The 7,423-nt window shown below is 41.7% G+C and overlaps 1 non-coding gene across 1 annotated transcript; it reads right to left on the bottom strand.

Moving 5' to 3' along the window:
• Window positions 1-7,032: 7,032 nt before the first annotated feature.
• On the bottom strand, window positions 7,033-7,106 carry trnat-agu (transfer RNA threonine (anticodon AGU)). The gene has a single exon. It is a non-coding gene; the product is annotated as a tRNA-Thr (tRNA).
• Window positions 7,107-7,423: the final 317 nt, after the last annotated feature.

Consider the following 7,423-nt stretch of genomic DNA (forward strand, 5'->3'; position numbering starts at 1 on the left):
AGGGGGAGATGTAGTATCATGTACATAAGCTGTTGCTGGGTAGATTATGTATATAGACCTTAAGCATCATCACAGGAAGTCACTATCGTGCTGCTCAGTGTTCATGTAGATACCCTAGTAAGAAGACCCCTATAAAAAAAACTCCTGTTACTTTGACCCAGAGTCTACTTTCCTTGTTAAATGCTAATCATACACTGACAAGATTGTACAACTTCCTATGGCTGCAAGTTCCACTTTCTAACCACCCCCGAGTACAGAAATTTCTGTTTATTTATGCTCGTATTGTTTAGGAAGTATAAGCGGTTGACTCTTAACTGCCCTCTGAAATGGCCTTTCAGACACTTAGTTGTATTCAAGAAGGCAGCTCGCCACCATCTAGTCAAGGACTATTAGGGATGGGCAACAAATGTTGGTCTTGCAAGTGACACCCACAATCTGTTAAAAATAATTTAAAAATCCTCTTTCTCAAGAACCTTCCTGCAATCCTATTGAGACTGCTAATGAGGTGACTCATTAATCAATTTACCCTCCTTTTCTTTCATTAAGGTTTTTGGGAACTTGCTGTGTTTGAAAGGTGTAAATTCTTTTCACTTCAAGGCACAGTATTTTCCAGCACAGTCCAGTGTTCTACTTTTTATATTACATTTCTATAAATTATTGTGCAAGAGATCAGTTCTATTTCCATACTGTACTTTGGAAGGTAAATGCACAAACTTTCCTAAAAACTGCATACACACAAGCTGTAGGAATTAATGTGAACTCTGATCCTCCACTGATTCAGATCGTTTTGAAAAGAAAAAGACTTGCATTTATATCACACCTTTCACAACCACGTGGATGTCCAAAAGCATTTACAACCAATGAAGGACTTTTGAAGTGTAGTCACTGTTGTAATGTAGGAAATGCAGCAGCCAATTTGCACACAGCTAACTCCCACAAACAGCAATGTGGTAATGACCAGATAATCTGTGCTTTTGAGTGATGCTAATTGGGGGATAAATTTTGGCCAGGACACCGAAGGGAACTCCCCTGCTCTTCCGTAGAATAGTGGCATTTGATGTCCACCTGAGCGGGCAGATGGAGCCTCAATTTAATGTCTCATCTGAAAGACAGCACCTCTGACAGTGTAGCATTTCCTCGGTACTGCACTGGGAGCGTCAGCCTAGATTTTTGTGCTCAGGTCTCTGATGTGGATCTATGAACCCACAAACTTCTGACTTAGAAACAAGAGTGTGACCCAGTGAGCCAAGACTGACATTCAGGTGGGCCTGAAAATGGGCCAGCAGCCCGCCCACCTGAAGCAGGTATAAAACTTCTTTGCTATGCAAATTGGGATCCTCATGCCATTTAAGGAGACTACTGGAGGCTGCTCAAATAAAAAGGCCTCAAAACCGTTTTTGCGTTGTTTATTTTTTGTGGTGCCAGATGGGTCATGATTGCTCATCCTGTCTCCACTAAACTACTGCCAGCCCAGGCTCGCCCATATCCCCCACTCCTTGGTTTTATCTCCTTTCCCCTCACCCCATATCCACCCACCACCCCTACGGCAAGGGCCTACCTGCCACCTGGCTTGGCATTGGAGCTGGCCAGGCCTTGAACGGTTGGGAGACACGATTGGCCCCGGCAGCTTACCGCTTCCAATTCCATGATGCCCATTGCTGAATTTTGCTCAAGCATCAGTCCGGCACAAACTGAGATTATTTCGAATATACAGCACAAAAACAGACCGTTTTGGCCCCATTGATCTGTGCTCCACACGAGCCTCCTCCCACCTCACCTCCTCTCACCCCATCAGCTTTGCTGGCCTGTTGCCTGTTTTGGGCACAGGTGGAATTCTAACCCCCATGATCTCACAAAAGATTATTAAAAAGCTGTGGAAAGATGGACTGTTATCCGGTGGAAAACCACATCACAAATATATGAGGTTTCTCAGTTACACAAATATATTCATAAAGAATTCAGTACATCTAAGGGGGATTGTTGAAAAGATCAAGACTTATGAACAAAATTGTATTTCATTTTAACAAATGTTATGAGCAGGTTGCAGTAGTGTTAAGGCTTTACTGACTTAGCGGATCTGAGATATAGCTTTTAGTAAGTTCTGTACTCTCTAGGTTCAAAACTACAAGAAGTTGATTATAGAGGAAGCTAATTAGACATAAGTATGGGTTGATCATAGAGAAATTGAGGTGGAATCTAACAAGGCAGTGAACTACAAAGTTGATATTTATATCCTAGGTGGTGAATGCACTGATATCCACCCCCCCAGGAGTATTGGATTGTGATGCAAAAGGCAGTTCTTGAACACATTAAGGTCTGAAATGTAGGAATTGCAAGAACAGGAATCAGTTACAGCAGGACTACCTCAGGAGGGACCAGTGTGACGGCTAAATTTAAAAGAAATGGGGGAAATATACTAACAGACTGAAAACAAAAAAAAAGTCATAAAAGCAGAAGGAACCTGGCATTATGTTATGTATTATGTGTCTTGTGTGTCTCCCACTGCTTTTGCTCCACCATTGGCCATTTAGGTTAGTAGCTGTGAAATTTCACTCCAACCTCTTCCCCTTTTCTCTCCTCTCAGCTCGCCTTAAAACCCACCTCTTTGACAAAGCACTTGCTCACTGCTCTGCTTATCTCCATTGTTGGCTCATTAGGATCTGTGGAACACCTTGGGATGTTTTTCTTCATTAAAGATGCTATATAAAGGAAAATTGTTGTTTCATTCATGTTGAGAATAAAATCCTTTGAAAGAGATTCAAAGGAAAAATTTAGGCTGTGCATGGTTTGATGTATCTCGATTCCTCTACATCAGCTTATCTGACTATAAATTGCAACTCAGTGTTAACCATAAGGTAAAATATCAAATAGCATTCATTAATTTTAGAGTGATGGTATCAAAACTTTTTAAACCCGTTACCTTAAGTCTTAAGGATGGTGTGATGAAAACATGACTCTTGTTAGGCTTGCATATCATTTGTACAAATTTGGATATAATATTCTGTAAGGTGCAACTCCATTGAAATCTGCAAATTAACATTTCCAATGTAACTATTCCCAGTCATGCCACTAGGTGGCGATGCATTGTCTCTTCCCTACAAATCAATCAATCGCTGGTCTGGTTATGCAGTGGTCATGTTACTGGATGAGGCTTGGACTGATAATAGAGTGAAAGCATGTGCAAATCCCACTGTGTCAGTTGTAAATTTGAAATCAGTTTCAATAAAGACTAGAAATTAAAAAGCTGGTTTCAGTAAAAGTGACCTGAAGCTGTTGGATTGTCACTGGTTGCTGTGGCTCAGTTGATAACACTCTTACCTCTGAATAAGAAAATTGTGGGTCCAAGGCCCACTGCTGGGCCCGCCGTCCAATTAAGGACTTGCAATGTCTTCATCAAAGTTGTTACTTCAATGCCTGAAACTATTTCAAAAGCCTGGATGCTTTATCTATGGTGAGAGTGAGCTTTTAATACCATCAGTGCATTGTAAGCATGTGCAGGTTGCAGAGTTTCCCAACAAGCAAACTGCACATGAACCGGAGTTGAAAGGTTGTTGGGTGTAATCACTCATCCAGTGAGGGGGTTTTAGTTTTTTTTTTCACTCTTGTCCAAGAGTTTGAAAAAAAATGGAGAATTAATTTTAAAAGCTTTTATTTCAGGCAAGTGATGACCTTTGTTTAAATATATTAGAGTCCTGTGCATGGTCTGGGCTCCCGCTCATTAAAAGGATGCAGAGACACCAGATAAGGTGCAACAAAAAAAAATTACAAGGGGTGATACCAGAACTGAGAAGTTATAACTAGAAGGCAAGATTAACAAGTTCGGCCTCTTTTATCTAGAAAAGGGAAGACTGAGTGGTGACCGAATAGAGATCTTTAAAATAATGAAAGGGTTTGATAGGGTAGATGCAGAGAGAATGTTTCCACTTGTGGGGAAGGTCAAAACTAGGGGTCATAAATATAAAATAGTCACTAATACATCCAATAAGGAATTCAGAAGATTTTTTTCACCCAGAGAGCGGTTAGAATGTGAAACTTGCTATCACAAGAATTAGTTGAGGTAAACAGTGTCACAAGAGTTTTTGTTTTAAACTAAGGGGTCTGTGTGCCTTTAAGAATGAGGAAAAAAGGACTTTCTGTGAACACTGAATGCTGACTTAGTGTTTGAATTGAGCAGGCTGTAAAGCTTGTATCCAAGCAACAGGAAGATTTATGACCGTCTTATGACTTGGTTGTTGGAGAATTTCAGTTTCAAGTTTTGCAGTGTGAAACAGACTAGGTTGCTGCTTGAGATCTGTGTTTTCAGACCAGAAAAAAGACCTCTCCCTGAAAGGAAAGCTTGTCACTCTCTTGTTAAATAAAGGAGTCTTACATTTGATTTGGGGCTGTGTTCTACCTGAAGAGAGAAAACAGACTCAGGAAAAGAGGATTTGATACACTCTGTGGAGGAACACTGCTGTGGAGAAAGGCAGCCTCGTGTTTCAGGTTTGGCAGATTGCTATTGCCTCCACTCTCAAGAATCCCTGTCTCAAGAGTGAGTCCTGTTGCCTTTTGTGTTTTTTAGCAGATCTTGAAATCTCAAGAGAGTTTCTACTATTAGACTGCTACTTTAAAATTTAAGTAGACCTGTTGATACACCTGTTGCTGAAAGATCTGTATGATGCTTGCTACAGAAGAACTGCCTTGAATGCCTACCCATCACAGACTGTTCATTAATTTCACCTGGAGAGACTTTGAGTAGCACCTGACTATTGGACTCTGGGGCACCTCACTGATCCAGAAATATCCTACCAGACTGTGACAACTGATTATTTTGTTATTCTGAAGAAACCGTTATAACTCAAAACACCCCTTTTCCTCTGGTTAACCAATTTTTGAATGTATATGTATGAAGGTTAGGAAAAATAAGGAATTACAAAATCTTTTTTGGCGCAAAAATAAAACTGGAACGGTGGCTCAACCATGGCTTACAAAAGAAATTAGGGATAGTATTAGATCCAAAGAGGAGGCATATAAAATTGCCAGAAAAAGCAGCAAATCTGAGGATTGAGAGCAGTTTAGAATTCAGCAGAGGAGGACAAAGAGGTTGATTAAGCGGGGGAAAATAATGTATCAGAGTAAACTTGCGGGGAACGTAAAAACTGACTGTAAAAGTTTCCATAAATATGTGAAAAGAAAAAGATTAGTGAAGACAAATGTAGGTCCCTTGCAGTCAGAAATGGGGGAAGTTATAATGGGGAACAAAGAAATGGCAGAACAATTAAAAACATACTTTAGTTCTGTCTTCACAAAGGAGGACACAAATAACTCCCAGAAATGTTAGGGAACCAAGGGTCTAATGAGAGGGAGGAACTGAAGGAAATCAGTATTAGTAAAAAAATAGTGCTAGGGAAATTAATGGGGTTAAAGGCTGACAAATCCCCAGGGCCTGATAATCTACATCCCAGAGTACTAAAGGAAGTGGCCCTGGAAATAGTGGATGCATTGGTGGTCATCTTCCAAAATTCTATAGACTCTGGAGCAGTTCCTACAGATTGGAGGGTGGCCCTACTATTTAAAAAAGGAAGGAGAGAAAAAACAGGGAACTACAGACCAGTTAGCCTTACATCAGTAATGAGGAAAATGCTAGAGTCGATTATAAAGGATGTGATAGCAAAACACCTGGAAAGCACAAACAGGATTGGACAAAGTCAGCATGGGTTTACGAAAGGGAAATCATGCTTAACAAATCTACTGTAGTTTTTTGAGGATGCAACTACTAGAATAGATAAGGGAAAACCAGTGGACATGGTGTATTTGGATTTTCAGAAGGCTTTTGATAAGGTCCCACATAAGAGGTTAATGTGCAAAATTAAAGCACATGGGATTGGGGGTAATGCACTGGCATGGATTGAAAATTGGTTGACAGATAGGAAACAGAGAGTAGGAATAAACAGGTATTTTTCCGGGTGGCAGGGAGTGACTAGTGGGGTACCACAGGGATCAGTGCTTGGGCCCCAGCTATTCACAATATATATGAATGACATAGGTGAGGGAACTAAATGTTACATTTCCAAGTTTGATACAAAGCCGGGGGGGGAGTGGGGATGGGGGGGCGGCTGCAGTACTGTGAGCTGTGAGGAGGATGCAAAGAGGCTCCAATGTGATTTGGATAAGTTAAGTGAGTGGGCAAATGCATGGCAGATGCAGTAAAACATGGATAAATTTGAGGTTATCCACTTTGGTTGTAAAAACAGAAAGGCAGATTATTATCTGAATGGTGATTGATTGGGAAAGGGGGAGGTGCAATGAGACCTGGGTGTCCTTGTACACCAGTCGCTGAAAGCAAGCATTCAGGTGCAGCAAGCAATTAAGAAGGCGAATGGTATGTTGGCCTTCATTGCAAGAGGATTTGAGTACAGGAGCAAAGATGTCTTCCTGCAGTTATACAGGGCCTTGGTGAGACCACATCTGGAGTATTGTGTGCAGTTTTGGTCTCCTTATCTCAGGAAGGATGTTCTTGCCATGGAGGGAGTGCAAAGAAGATTTACTAGGCTGATTCCTGGGATGGCAGGATTGACGTATGAGAAGTGATTGGGTCGACTAGGCCTATATTCACTAGAGTTTAAAGGAATGGGAGGGGATCTCATAGAAACCTATAAACTTCTAACAGGACTAGACAGGCTAGATGCAGGGAGGATGTTCCCGATGGCTGGGGAGTCCAGAACCAGGGGTCACAGTCTCAGGATACGGAATATGCCATTTAGAACCGAGATAAGGAGAAATTTCTTCTCTCAGAGGGTGGTGAACCTGTGGAATTCTCTACCACAGAAGGCAGTGGAGGCCAAGTCATTAAATATATCCAAGAAGGAGATAGATATATTTCTTAATGCCAAAGGGATCAAGGGATATGGTGAAAAAGTGGGAACAGGATATTGAATTAGACGATCAGCCATGATCTGTTTTGAATCCTCCGTCCCTTCCATTTCCTGACTTACAGCTAATTCTGGGATGTTACCTGTATCCTCTATAGTGAAGACTAATACAAAATAGCACTGGCGTGTATGGGGATTGAACCCAGGACCTTGGCATTACTAGCACCACACTCTAACCATCTAAGCTAACAGGCCAACACAAAACACCTATTCCTGCTGGGGGACTTTAATGCCAGGGTTGGGGCCGACCATGACTCATGGCCCTCCTGCCTTGGGCGCTATGGCGTTGGAAGGATGAATGAGAACAGGCAGAGACTGCTTGAGTTGTGTACCTATCATAACCTTTGCATCACCAACTCGTTCTTTCACACTAAACCCTGTCACTAGGTTTCATGGAGGCACCTAAGATCGTGTCGTTGGCACCAGCTAGACCTCATTGTCACAAGGCGAGCCGCCTTAAACAGTATTCAAATCACACGCAGCTTCCACAGTGCGGACTGCGACACCGACCA

Source organism: Heterodontus francisci, chromosome 15, assembly GCF_036365525.1.
Source record: "Heterodontus francisci isolate sHetFra1 chromosome 15, sHetFra1.hap1, whole genome shotgun sequence".
Classification (NCBI taxonomy): domain Eukaryota; kingdom Metazoa; phylum Chordata; class Chondrichthyes; order Heterodontiformes; family Heterodontidae; genus Heterodontus; species Heterodontus francisci.